This window comes from Camellia sinensis, chromosome 10 (genome assembly GCF_055761805.1).
Source record: "Camellia sinensis isolate YWXY chromosome 10, ASM5576180v1, whole genome shotgun sequence".
In the NCBI taxonomy this organism is placed as follows: Eukaryota; Viridiplantae; Streptophyta; class Magnoliopsida; order Ericales; family Theaceae; genus Camellia; species Camellia sinensis.
Window position 1 is genome coordinate 103,958,612 of NC_138970.1, and position 15,028 is coordinate 103,973,639.

General features: G+C 34.7%; 1 protein-coding gene across 6 annotated transcripts in view; it reads right to left on the reverse strand.

Annotated features, from left to right (window-relative positions):
• Positions 1 to 5,358, reverse strand: part of LOC114307161 (UPF0496 protein At3g19330) — a 32,744-nt gene extending 27,386 nt beyond the window's left edge. Inside the window, exon 1 of one of the 6 annotated variants that reach the window (XM_082891995.1) lies at positions 4,938 to 5,358. The gene's annotated coding sequence lies outside the window, so the exon portion shown is untranslated. The remainder of the gene's footprint in view (positions 1 to 4,937) is intronic. The other 5 variants (XM_082891999.1, XM_082891997.1, XM_082891994.1 and 2 more) reach the window with 5 other exon arrangements.
• Positions 5,359 to 15,028: the final 9,670 nt, after the last annotated feature.

Sequence of the window (15,028 nt, forward strand, 5' to 3'; positions counted from 1 at the left end):
TAAAAAGGCAGAGAATAAAAGTAGGATCTTGAATCTCTGATACCAAACTAATGTAGGACGAGTAGAGATTACTTTCCTACAAGTAGTGAGCCCAGTTTAAATATACTGGCAGCAGCAAGCAACAATAGACTTATAAGGCTGGATTTTGTGGAATTTTGTGGTTGCAAAAGTATTTAAAAATAAGTGTTCAAGAGTTTGTAAAAATGTAGGGTTTTGAGAATGAAAACACAAGTGTTTAAGGACAATTGGGTTAGGTGGTTGTTCTAATCACTATGAGCAGTGACGTGAACAGTAACCTTACTGGATAGAAGAAGAAGAAGAAGAAGAACAAGAAGAAGAAGAAGAAGAAGAGAGAGAGAAGTGCTTCACCTTCGCAAGGGATAGGCCAATCACACAAACACAATCTCAAATTTTCATAATATTAACTTTGCTATTGAATCATTGAGATTACACATATATTTATAGGCTAAAGACTTTCCTAATTCTATAAGGACTATTTCTTAAATTTAGAAACCAAAACTATTTAACAACTACTAATATTCTAGACCAACTATGACTTCCAATTCTATTTCAATGATAATAGGAAACTTTAATGACTTCTAATTCTATTTCAATATCAAAATAGGAAATTTGGACATTGACCACTAAGATTATTTTAAACATAGTAAAACTCATATATAATAACCCATTTAATAACTTGACCCAAAATAAAACCCATGGGTGACCCCTATAATCCACATCCAACAATTATTGGAATTACCATTATACCCTTAGTTACTAAAACCTACTATAATGACATGAAGACTCAATATTATTCCAAATCTTTAATTCTTGATGCCCTAAATGTGCTTCATGTGAAACTCCAGATTTGCTTTTTTTCTTCTTTCCATGATCTTCATCAATAAATGATTTAGTCTATATTTGTTTGCTCCATCTAGTAAAGTAGCATTAATAAATCAGAACATGAGCATATCTTGGCAGTGAATCTCAAATCATGAATTAATATAGACCGATCTTTGATCAATTGAGCGGGGTTGCTCAATTTATGACCTTCTGCTCTCATACCTAAGTTTCCAAACTAAGATACTTTGGTTGTAACAGATAGTGACCTTTGGCACAAGTCATGGGTTTCCTAATTTTTCTAAAAGATTAGTTGGCAACTCCAAGTCTGGTGATATAGTGAGTTTGGCATTTCGTATGATTAGCGGTTTTCTATGGATTTGCCGAATTCGAACTCTTATTTTGTTTCACATTGCACTCGTGAAACCAGACAGGGGTTTGAACTGTCAGGCCCGCTCGAATACCCTCCAAGGAGATCCCAAAGGTAGATTGGGTGGGTCAACTGTTGCAATACAATGATGAAAAGGGGCAGAGAAGAAGAAAAGTAGAAACAAAACAAGGAAAAGTAAAAGGAAAAGGAAAAGGAAAAGGGGCAAAAATGTCATTTTATCAATCCATTTGGGGCCAATATCTGCCTCACACACTCAATTAACACGCAGTTAACTTGGATAGAATCTATTACTTTTTACACTTCACTCCATATTACAAGGGAGTTAAGTGTATATTTCTAAATTATAAAAAGGTAATGTATTTTCGAACTAAACTACAAGGTGGTAAAATATAATAAACTCTAAAAAAATTGACACACCACATGGTGTATTTGACATGCATCCTAAAACATCCAAGTCTGACACATGTCGAACACAGTTACGATAACTAAAATGGAGTGTCATTCAAGTATTTAGCCCTTAAGAGTTTCTAAGCAAAGTAAATTTCAAACAAAGAGGAGCTCTCACAATCTATGGAACTAGATGATTAGAGAGACAATGAGCAAGCAACTAAGCACAAAAGTGCTAGACTCTCTCGAAGAGTCTCTTATATATAGAAAGCCCGACTTCCCATTCCCAATAGGAATAGGTTTTATCACAAGTAACTCTTCATGTAATAACCCGACCTTCGTACATGTTTTCTGGTATGCTTTCAGTCCCTTACTCTGTGCATTTATGTGCTTGCTGTGAAATTCCATGTGAAATTAAGTTAAATTGAGTGAATCATACGATTATAGATTCATATCTGTCTAATAAGAGAAATATCTGTTGCAATTGTGATGTTCGGATCAAAAATTGGAAGCCTTAGAAGCTTGATAATCTGAAATTGACCTTGTAATTGAGATCAGCATGATTTTTAGATCATAATATGATTTTCTGTAAAAATTTAATTTGAAATGATTAAACTGATTGATTTTTGTCTTATTCACCTTTTATATATTTACTCCCTTAAATATTTGACTTAGTAATCTTTAACTCAAAAATATCTCCTGAGAGAGAATTAGAAGAGGAGAGTTAGAGAGGAAGAGGGGAAGCTCAACAAGGAAGAAGCTTGAGAAATTGGAAAAGGATTGTAAAGACTAAGACTCAAGGTAGGTATGATTCCCTTTAAATAACCTCTTTCTTGGATTTGTGTAAGGAGTTCCTTTCATTTATGGGGACTAGGGTTTTGTAATTGAAGCTTTGTGTATGACATTTGGTTTGTTGGAGAGGCACTCTTATCTTTTAGTTATCTTGAGTTAAGTTAAGCAATTTGAAGTAGGATTACATTTTATTCCTTCAATTTCCATGTTTGAACTCATCTATGTAGTTAGATGGCTATATGCATATATATGTGTGAAAAACCATATGTAGGTGGAAACATAAAGGAACTGAGTTGTAATTGATTGTGATTATGAATTCAAAGTGATTAAGGACCTAAGTAAGTTTGTGATTCATCTTTATATGTTATTGAGTCATATTCTTGTCTTAAATTTGCATATTTTGAGCCTTGCCATATGTTTACCAAGATGGGTTTTTGCTTGAATTCGTAGTACACAAAACAAAGGCAACGACCGCACGTGCGGAAAACAGGGGAATTCGAGGCTTGGCTACTGAAATAAAAGCACGTGCGCCCTCTTCCCGTACGTGCGGCGAAGGGCCTCCGCACGTGCGGCCCATGTGCAAAAAACTTCGTCTGATCCGTTTTCCTTGTTTAACCCTCTAGTATAATTAAAATCTGTATTTGATGCTTTTAAAATGGTTGTAAATTCATTCGAAGCGAAACGAATCAGATATTATTTAAAAAGGAAAATGGACTAATTCTTGAACTGCATGTGTATGTAGGGCACATACAGGAAGGAACTGTCGCTCCACCACAGCACTGAGTAGTAGTACTGTAGTAGTACATTTTGCTTACTGTTAATAGTTAATGTTAACGTTCTGTTATCCATAAGTGAACTACGTCGATTCATAACGAGTAAATGGAACTTATGCACATTATTGAACGGTGATATCTGTGTGGACCTGAGATCATTCAATTTTGCTAATAATAGGCCTGAGGGCGTTCAGTTATAAGCCTCCGAGTGTGGACAACTCTGAAAAAGCGGGAAGTGAGGACATGTTAATGACTCACCGACCGTGTTCTGGTTTGAATTAAATATATTTATGGCCTATGGCCAAGGGAAGTGGCGTACATGCCGATGTATCACTTACCCGTTAATGTTCAGACATCTGTTGGTATCTAGGCCCGAGGCCGATCTGTAAAATCTGTTGGGCCTAAGGCCGTTCTGTATGATACTAGGCTTGAAGCCGCTCTGTATAGAGATTGGGCCCAAGGCTGTTCTGAAAATGCTTATAGAATAAGATTAATCATATGACCTCTGCTCTTATATACGTTATAATTCAGGTTTATTCATTAAATCATTTAAGTACTATGTCTGTCTCTGTAGGTAATCAACTTGGAGGTCAATCTTAACCCATCATGCCCGTTTCTCTTTTGTCAACTTCAATGCGTCCAAGCACTTAGATGAAGCTCATTCATTTTGTGGAGTTCTTGCTAAGCTTTTAGCTTTGTGCTCTAAGTCTTCTGTCTAATGTCATGTAATGTGTATAACCTTCTTTTACCAATGCTTTTGCTGCACGCCCAATCATGGGGCCGGGTCTGTATATGAGTATATACATAACTGGTTCTCATATGTATGTTCACTGTATGTTTGTCTACCTGATGCAATGTTTGTGATCCTGGCATATTAGTGATAGCTCAACGAATACTGTTTATATTGACAATTGCTTCCGTTCAGGCCCCAATGTTATGCAAATCGAATTTTTGTGTCCATTTCTGAATTGGTCATACCCAAACTTTTAGGGGCAAGTTTGGGGTGTGACACTTCATTATAAGGCTCTTTATATTAACTCATAATTGAGGTAGATTCCCTAATAACTCTTAATTAGGTTTAACATTCTTTGTTCCTTTGAATTACAAATTACTCATATTGCGTGCCACCTCAAATTACTAATTTACCTTGAATTAGTATTCTTCTAATTCTCTATTTGAGGAATTTATTCCTTGGGCTTCTTCTAGTCATGAGGTACAGCAACATATCACAACCAACCTCGATATAGTACGAGTATGGACAGTATTTCAGTTAACAATTACCATGTAATTTGACCCTCCTATCACTTTAGGTCTTTTGATAACCACAACTGCGACAAACAAAACCACAACCCACTACCCGAGGTGGAGCCACGTAGGGTCAAGGAGGGGCACATGAACCCCCTCAATTTTTACACCTAAACTGCAAAACTTGTACTTTTACAACTAAATAAAAACATGTGGGTTAACTCGAGCATAACTTGAACATATGATTTTGGTACCATGATCTTTTGTTATCCTAAAACGAAATGAAAATTGGGTTTAGTGTGATTGTGAAAGACCTTGCTTAGGATTCTAATCAATGTTGCCCCAAAAATCATGCCCACTACTATGAAAAAGCTTACACTAGATATCAACAAATCCAGGCTCAGCCAATTGCAGAGAAATTGAAACAAAATCCCAAAAACAAAAGACCATTAATTAGAAATATATGTGCATTTTAAAAGAAGGAATAAGAGTCAGTAAATGAGGTTTACCTAGTTGAAGAGCGAAAGATGGATTGTCAAGGATAAGAGTGAGGCTTTGAAGCAAATGGGTACAAAGGTTTAATCTTGGAGAAGCTTTCGAAGGCGGGCTTTGATGAAGTCGTTGCGGGCCTTGGTGCCAGCTTGTTGAGTGGCTACGTTGGTGAAAGAGAGGTGGACTCCCACGGCGAAGAGGGTGGCGCCGACGACGAAGCAGGCGACGGTTGCGGCCAGTTGGTTGGGCGTTGGTGGGTAAGAAGACCACAGGACCATCTCCTTTTCCTTGTAGCTGTGATGGATCAGTGTTGAATTCTCTGTATAAAACAAAAGGGTTTGTCTCAATACAGTGGTGGTGATTGATGATAAGTCATACGAGTCAATTGTTTTAATTGTACTTGGCTTTATCTCAGCTTGGACTTGTCTTAGCTCAGCTAAAGGCAGGCCCGGCCCTGGCCATAGGCCTACAAAGTCATGGCTTAGGCTTTTAAAATAGGCCCAAAATGAGGGTCCCTCCTATTATAAGTTAATATAATATATTAGGTGTATTTTGAGTCCAAAAAAAAATTAAAAAAAAAAAAGCCCAAATCAACTTAATTTTGTTGACCTATTAAAAAGTCAAAAGTTCAAGGCCCAAACCAACTTAAAAGGCCCATTTTTTTTCTAAGTACTAACCCTATCAACCTTCCCTTTGATAGCCACACCACACCAGCAAGGGAGAAGAATCTGTGTAGCTAGACGAAGCAACGCTCCAGTAGCACAGGTAATTTTTTTTATTTTTTATTTTTTCTATTCAATTAATTAAATATTTATCTTATCTTTTGCACAATTAATTACTATTATAATATTGGTGTTTACATCATCAAGAAAAATTTATTTAAGTATAATAGTTCACATCACATAATTTAAAAGTTTTGTATTTTGTTAAGTGGTGGTGCTTTTATTTTGAATTTTGATTTAAAAAAATATTTTGATCACAACACAGTAAGCATAGGTAAATATTTTTTTTATTCAATTAATTAAATATTTGTCTTGTCTTTTGCCCAATTAATTGCTATTATAATATTGGTATTTACATCATCAAGAAGAATTCATTTAAGTTTAATAGTTCACATCACATAATTTAAAAGTTTTATATTTTGTTAAGTGGTGGTGCTCTTGTTTTGAATTTTGATCTAAAAAAATATTTTGATCTCAGCTCATCATGACTCTTAAAAGAAATTATCCGTCTAGATTCGCAAAAAGGAACAAGAAGCAAAGAGGCGAAAAATTAGTCGAGTGTCAAAGAGGGGCTATTGATAAATTCTTTACAAGTGACAAACAAATAGAACGATCAGTTGAAGACTTGAATAGTAAAGAATTTGAAACTTTGGTGAATAATGAGAATGAAAATTTGGTGGATAATGAGAATGAAAATTTGGTGGATGAAGAAGGAAATGGGGAATTTGGGAGTGCCGAAGCCAATCAAGATGATGAGATGAATACGGAATGTGAGCATTCAAATATAGATGATCCAGGGACTTAGAAAATAGTTGTTATAATGTAATGCTAAGTATTTTTTGTGATTTTAATGCAAATCTTTTGTCCTTTACCTTAATTTTTTTTTCCATTCAATAAAAAAAAATGTGAAGAGCCCCAAAAATTTTAGTAATTGATTATTGGCTTTGGGCCCCGAAAATCTCAAGACCGGGCCTGGCTAAAGGCCTCCTATCATGTGTTCCTTGACCTCACAGCTCCACAGCGAGCATGTAGAGGTTTGGGAAGTGAGTGTTTTTTTTTTTTTTTAATTGTAGGATATTGTTGAAAAAAAAATTGTATTTAGAAAGATAATTGAGTTTTTTTGTGGTTGGATGTGATATTTATGAGAAAAAAATGAAATGATTATGGGGTTTGATGTGATTTTTGTTTGGATTAGTTTTTTTTGATTTTGTAACCAATTTGTCTTTTAGTGAAAAAAAACCAAAAAATCAAAAAACTTCCTTTCCAAACACCGCCAATTGTATCATTGGGATAGAAAATAAAAAATAAATAAATAAACAAATAAATAAATTAGGATAAATTACTGACACCCTCTTATGTTTAATCCAATTATATCTTACTCTTTGATGTTTTAAAAATTATATTTTTACCCATATGATTAATAGTCTCATTTTACAAATCTCCTACTTATATAAAAGGCAACAATTTTTAATAGAAAAAATAGATGAAATTATATATATATTTTTTAAATAAAGCAAAAGAAAGGGGGGGGGGAAAGTAAAGCAAAACAAAATAAGAAAAGAGAGAGAGTGCATAAATTCACTGTCTTCATTCAATCTAAATAATTACAATGACAAAGGCTTAGTGTGATTTCCCAAACGTCAATGGGCGATATGTATTAAATCTAAATTTCAGGGGTGTGAGTATAATTTACCAAAAAAATTATAAAAATATTGGAGGTGCAAATAATCTGATGAAGTGCAACTGAAAACCTACAGAGTACAAGTCTTACTTGCACCCCTTTATGTATAAGTTTTTTTTTATTATTTTTATTTGTCCAACCAGTAAGTAATTCTCCCAAATTTTAACACCTAGTTAACTAGGTTAGGGATTTAAAATAATATCAACATGATAAAACAAATGTTAAATTAACTAAATTAGTGTCAAATTTATATAACAAAAGATTTATATGAAAAAACATGTTTAACAAAAAATTAGTTATGCATTTTAATATTATTTTCATTATAATGTGTCGTGATATTTTAAATCTTTTGTTCAATTTCATTTATCTAAATAAAAATAGGATGCTCGTGTTAGAAGTTTATTTCTCAAATTGTTGGACTAATAAGTCCAAACTTTCTCATCTATAAATTATCATATGTCCTAATAGTTACCCTTAATTCCCATCAATCCTATTAAAAATAAGTCCAACTAAAATCGTCGCTAAAAAATAATTTTTTTTGACGATTTTTTACATATGTTGCTAAAAATTGACAATTAGTGACTTTTTTGTCACAATTTTTATAAATTGATGCTAAAATTTATAATTAATGATATTTTTATGATGAATTTTTGAAACTACCGTTGAAAATTGAAAATTAATGACTTTTTTGTAACAATTTTTTTAAGTTGTCGTTAAAACTTATAATTGTTAACATTTTTGTGACAAAATTTTCAAATTGTCTCTGAAAATTAACAATTAGTAACTTTTTTTAGGAAAAATTGGTCTAAGGTCCCCCTTCCAATTTTAGCAATGGAAGAGATCCACAATATTATATTATGATGTCTAAGGTCCCTCAACTTCCACACCAATATATCACAGAGAAAATTAACTCTCTCAAGTCAATCCACCGAATAATTTCTCATTGAAGAAAATCTGAGCCTACTCTCTCTCTCTATATCAAGATACCCAACTTCTTCTTCCTCAAGCAGCTCTGCTTCGAGTTTTCTCCAGCCGTTGCTACTCTGTACAACACTATCATACAGTTCCACTTGCTTGCCCTTCATCTTGCTCCAGAAGTCCCAGCAAAGTTAAGTTGTCGCAATGACACGAGTTTGCATTCTCTCCACAGAACAAAGGCTAGAGTCTCTGATTGATCAAAGCAGAATTTCTTGTTGAAGACTTGCTCCGTTGAAAAGTCATTACTATACCTTGAAATATCTTCCTCAACTCTAGATCTGAAACCAGAATTCTGATAGGTTGAAATGCCTCTCCGACGAGCAACCCACACCACGGCGCCATCTTTCTTATCTTCCATTTTCTCAAACAATTATGTTTCACAAAAGCACGTCCTAGCAGGTGTAGAAGGCTTGAATTCACGAGAAATGGACAATCGAAGCTCGCCGGAATCAAATTTTTGTGAAGTGTTCTCGAAACCGTCAACATCTGAATACGAATAAAAATCATTCGTATGCTTATTAAAGCTCCTCATGGACTTGAGTTTCCCAGAAAATCCTGAATTCTTTTGTTGGAACTCTGGATTTTTCTTCATAGTCGTCCCAGCCGAGCAAATAGCTCCCATTGTGCGTAGATTATCTAGAGAAATTCCGAATTTCTCTGGAGAGAAATTCTGAAGTCCAGAGAAATTTGGTGGACGAATCTGCAATGCTTTGTCCTTGTTTTACTTGATTCTCCCCATTATCATACAAGCATTCAGCCTTTGTATTTTCCCACCCTGCCATAAAACATCAATATCAGTTCCAGAGAAATTCAAAATTTCTCTGGAGATAAATTCGGAAGTCAAAGAAATTTGGTTAAAACACATTATGAAAACACATTTGATAAATTCCGAAGTCAGAGAAATTTTGTTAAAACACATTCGGAAGTCAAAGAAATTCCGAAGTTAGAGAAATTCAAAATTTCTCTGGAGATAAATCCAGAATTTCTCTGGAGAGAAATTCTGAAGTCCAGAACAATTTCCAGAATTTCTCTGGAGAGAAATTTCTTTGGACCAATTTTCTCTGGATCAACTTGAAGGACCTTGGACATTATGAAAACATTGAGTGTCATTTATGCTGTAAAATCTTAATACCAGGGATCTTAAAAAAATTCCCCCTTTTTTTTTAATAGTATTTAATGAAAAATGTCATTAATTATCATAGGGCCTATTGGACAATAAATCCACTAATTAGGACTTACACGTAAGTCCCCCCCCCAAAAAAAGGTCCAAACTTAATTTTTTTTGGGCCAAAAGCACATTATCTATCCAAAATGATGCATATTTGTTCAAAATTTACATATCTGCTTATCTATTCTTTTTTTTTGTTTTTTGTTGCTAATATATCTATCTATCTATTCAAATGTCACATATATATATATATATATACACGTATTATCTATGAGTCCAACTCTATATTCAAAGTAATTTATCTATAAATGGGTCACTTATTTTTTCATATATCTAGTTCAACGTCACCTATTTGTCCACCTCACCACCACTAGCCGCCGCCACTAGCAATTTTCCAATAACTTTTCCAGCACTGGCGAGTTTTCGACTCATGTCCTTATCACCAAAAAAAAAAATTAAACCTTGTATTAAATAATATATGGCTTCATAGAAGTGAACTTTTCACCAATCAACTCATAAAAATATATAAATTATGATTTTAAGGATAATATAATTTACTTATTTAAGTTAATGTTTTTTTTTTTTTGGTCTACTATATTTTAGAGTATATAAAATAATAGGATATAGTTTTTGTAAAGTGGAGAAATAGAATAAAGTTAAAATCATATTTATTTTTATGAATAATTTAATCTAATAAAGATTAGTTTTATAAAATTGAACTTATGAGAATTTTTTTTTTTTTTTAGGGGGTCATATATTAGGTATTTTTAGCTAAGTAAATAATATTAGAACACCTGGAGGGTGCGCTAGAGAGCCCTTCTCTCTAGGAAATTTTCGGCGTTCCTTCAGCAACTTTCCAACGTGTTTCCAGTGAGCTCCTAAAACACTTTCAAAATGTAAATCTAGATTTTTTATGCCTAGGAAGAGGGGTTTAAGTGGTTCTCTTCCCATTTTAGGCATAAAGTTTTGAAATTTTGACACTTCCCTCTTCTCCCAATCCTCTTCCCATATTGTTGCAGGTGTTCTTTCTCTTCAACTTTGGTTTCTGGCAATGACCGTAGTATAGCGGCAATAGCAACAGAGTTAGGCAGCAGCGACAGAGACAATGTCAACGGTGAAGGCGGTTATATGTAGATTTTGCTTTTCCAAACCACATATGTGAGAAGATTGGTAGTTTTCTCTGAATCATAGTTGCTTTTTTTTTGCAACTTTATATTTTATTGTATGTAGTTCTTATTAGGTTGTGTGTTTGGTTCTTTAGGGTCTTGTTGTTTTATTTTTCTTGATCTGTATATTATTTACTCATATTTTAATATAACTATTTTATAACTTTTCTCAAAAAAAAAAAAAAAAAAACCTAGGTAATTGATATATCTAATCATATTTCTTATTTTATTTTCTCACCCTAAATCGAAGTACATGAGCCTCATGTGCATTTATTAATATGTGTCTCATGTGTATATATAGACACTTCGTTTTGCTTGATTATAATAGGACTTGGGGGTGCTGCTCTGCCTTCAAGGCACAGCAGCCTGTAGTGCTCCTTTATGGGAGTTCGTCCCGAATGTTTTTAGAGAAATTCAAATTCTAAAAGAATTTCAAATTAGTTCTAAGTAGTAAAATTTACACTAACTCATCCACAAGTTTATATGATAATTGCATAATGTAGTTGAAGAAATCAGATGTCTTGTATGCGAGTAATTTGAAAGAGGAAACCTGCATTGGAGTAAAAAGGAACTCGATAATCTGAACCGTTCATATTGTAAGGTTCATCAAGAATATTATTCATGTACAAAATCAAGTTAATCGAATATTCATAACCCCATGGATTAGGTCTTAATTGTTTTTAAAAATTTATGAAAGTTATGTTAACTGTTAATTTTTATAAAAACAAATGTGCTTTGGTTATAGCGCTGCTGATATCCAATTAACCTGATTTTTTGCATGGATGATCTACTCGATGAACCCTACAATATGAACAGTTCAGATTATCGAAAAAGGCTCGGGACGACACTCCACAAAGGAGCACAACAGCCTGCTATGCCCAAAGGCACAGCAGGATCCCCAAATCCATTATAATAAGAGTGGTGCAACATCCCCTAATATATCTGTCGTGATCCAAATCTACCCCTATGGATTAGCATCATAACTGGCCAGTAGTCATGAGATTAGCTATGGCCTCAGACAAAAATCAAATCATGATTAATAATAGGGGGCCAAAAGCAGAAACAAAATGTAAATCATTATCCAATGAGCTGTGTATATATGGAAAAATAAAAACCTTTTACACATATATAATAACTCATACATCACATACATAACTAATTTATGCATGTCCAAGATCATCAAAAGCCAATGTTATGTACAAACTTAGTCACACATGACCATAAAAGAAAACAAAAAGGAAAATCAAAAGCCTCATACGTTGGCTGACTTCAAAATCTCGGTCCTCTTTCATAATTTCACTAGGGCTGGGGTTGGACATCCTGCTGCTCACCTACATACATATAGATAAAGAGTGAGCTAATACCCAATGAATAATACTAGAGTAAAGGGATTAATGAATGAGATTCGTATTTAAATAAATCATACTTGTACTTAATACATATAGAACGCAATTTCCATTAATAACGTACTCAAACAAATCATATTCAAATTCAAGATCATGTTCACATCTAACCTCCTCTCATACACATTTACTCTGACCAACCCACTGGCATTAGGTGAGCAAAGGGGAGAATATTTTATCAACCTTAATACTTGTTTGTTTGTATCTCAACCTTAACTGAGAAAATAAATTAGGCAACGCAAGTTCAATACAACTGAAAATCACTTGCTGAAACACCTTCAACAACACTAGTTTTTATATCGTCCACCTCCATTCACTTGAATATTACAAATAAAAATACATAAATTTATGATTCTAAACAGTTTTAAAGTACACGTGTCCACAAGTACAACAATGGACGACCCAGATCAGCGCCAGGAGAGGTGCTGGTAATATTAATACAGTACCCCCTAGTTACACCACTCACACCATTCACCCTAGGGTTTTTAACTAATAGAGAGCCCTTGTACGGCTGGTGTGAGTTTATTGTTTACCACTGCAAAATGCCTCACCTAGCCTCTTTCCGTTTATATGCCAAGAATGTTTTCCTCACCCACCCACAATGCCCTTGACCAAAATAACAACTCTTAGAACTCTTCCAATCCCTTCTTCAACTAGCATGTCAGCCATACTACATACTTGTTGCAAAAGGAACTCCATGAAGATGGAAACCCTCACCTTCATGCCATGGTTCAATGCACAAAGAAAATCCGAACCACCAACCTGAGATTTTCGATCTCACTAGAACCAACGGCAAAATCTATCATCCACATATAGAAAAAGCCCACTCTTCAACAGCAAGTCAACAGTATATTCAGAAAGATGGCGATTTCGTAGAATGTGGAGAATTTTCATCTAAGGGGAAAAGTCCTTCAAAGAACAGAGATGAACTCTGGCATGGAATACTTGCAGAAATAGAAATAGAAGAACAATTCTTTACACTCTGCAAAGAAAGATGTCCTTCCGATTATGTCAAAAAATATCCCCAATTAAAAACATTTTCAAGGGATGGAATGTAGTAGTAAATCTCATTTTTTGTTCCTATTGCTCTTTGTAGGCTTCTCTAGAATCTTGACACAAACTTCAAATCTCTATCCAACACAATAAATACCGGCACTCCATGTAAATGGATAATCTCATCAACACAAATGGTAGCCAATCTATATGCATCATAAGTGGTTCAAACAAGAAGAAAATGTGCAGATTTAGTCAGTCTATCAACTATAACCCAAATAGAATTCATAACTCTCGAGGTCCGGGGTATTCTGACAACAAAATCTATGGTTATGTGCTCCCACTTCTATTCCGGAATAAGGAGAGGCTGAAGTAGACTTGTCGGTTTCTGGTTGTCACGACCAAAACCCGCTCCTATAGGTTTAACGTTGTAACCGGCCAATAATCCTTAGATTACCAAAGGCCTCTATACAGAATAACATATAATTAAGGGGCTAGAGGAAGCAATTATACAAAATACATCATCCATTGAGCTGTGCAAATATACATGAGATAGTGAAGATAAAACTTTTATATACATGCACGTGATGTCATAATACAGTAGTCTTATATCACCCGCTGATACAGATTAAACAAAAGTGGGATTTAGCCCAATATACAGGTAGTCGAAAGTTGTACGAGAGTCACAAAAAGAAAACAAAACAAGAGTTTAAACATAGTTCACAAAACATGACCCTTCGACTTGACATAATCCGGAACCTCCTCAGGAGGCACAAAGGGTGGCCGACAAAACGGAATTCCAGGCGGTCATCATTGAGCCTAGCCACGCACCTGATCACCTACATACATAAATAATACAGTGAGCAGAAACCCAATGAATAATAACAGAGTAAAGCAGTTTTAGTGAATGTTGTCCATACCAGTTATAGAAAACAGAATTTAGATTCATAATCATGTTCAGAAATCAGAGCTCATAACAGAAACAGATTCAAGATCATACTCAGAATTGGCAATTAATCATACATGGTATATCCATTAACCCTAGCAAAAACAGTTGACCCATAAAGAGACGGCCATAAAAGGCATACGGTTGACTCAAGTACATAGAGACGATACAGTTGGCTCATCGTACAGTTGACCCATAAAGGGACGTATACAGAAGGATCCATAACAGTTGGCTCATGAGACATACAATTGTCCCATAATTGGGACATAACAGAACAGATAACGAATGTCATCTAAAGCTAATGATGCCACGAATACATTTCAGAAACATTGGACAACCATTCATTTATATAGAAAATAATATTTCAGAAAACAGATCATCCTGTATTATTCAAAAAATACTTATAAATTGAACATAACTTTACAAAGTTATTACTCACAGTTGGCTCCAAAGGCAGACAGACAGAGCAGCCAAATCAAACAACTTATGGCACGTGACCTACACAAACAGATAACGGATGCACATGAAACACATACTCGGAAAACACTCAACTTAATTTGCCTTGTTTTTAGTGTGTTTCTAATCTTAATTCGGGGTTAAGAATGCCTAGGATACAATGAGGATGTCAAGATGTGATTTTTAGTCAAATTTGCTGAAAACAGAGTACTCACTTGAGCGTAGCTTCCTTTGCTCGAGCGGAGGTTCAAAAATGTGAGTGATCACTCAAGCACAACTTCCTTCGCTCAAGCGGTCTGTAAACTCTGTAATAGTACTAGTTGCTTGATTTTTCAGCTCGACAGTCACTCGAGCGTAAGACTAATGTCCTCACTTGAACGCAACTCTTGTCGCTCGAGCGGTCTACAAAACATGTAAACTTCTGGGAGTACGCATTTTACACTGGAGCCAATTTTTGGTCGCTCAAGCGGAAGTGCAAAATCAAAGGGTGGTCGCTCAAGCGTAGGTTCTGGCGCTCAAGCGAAAAGGTAGAATCTGGAATTTCCAGATTGCTCTTCCAAATTCAAAGCTACAAAACACAAATTTTTGGACCAAA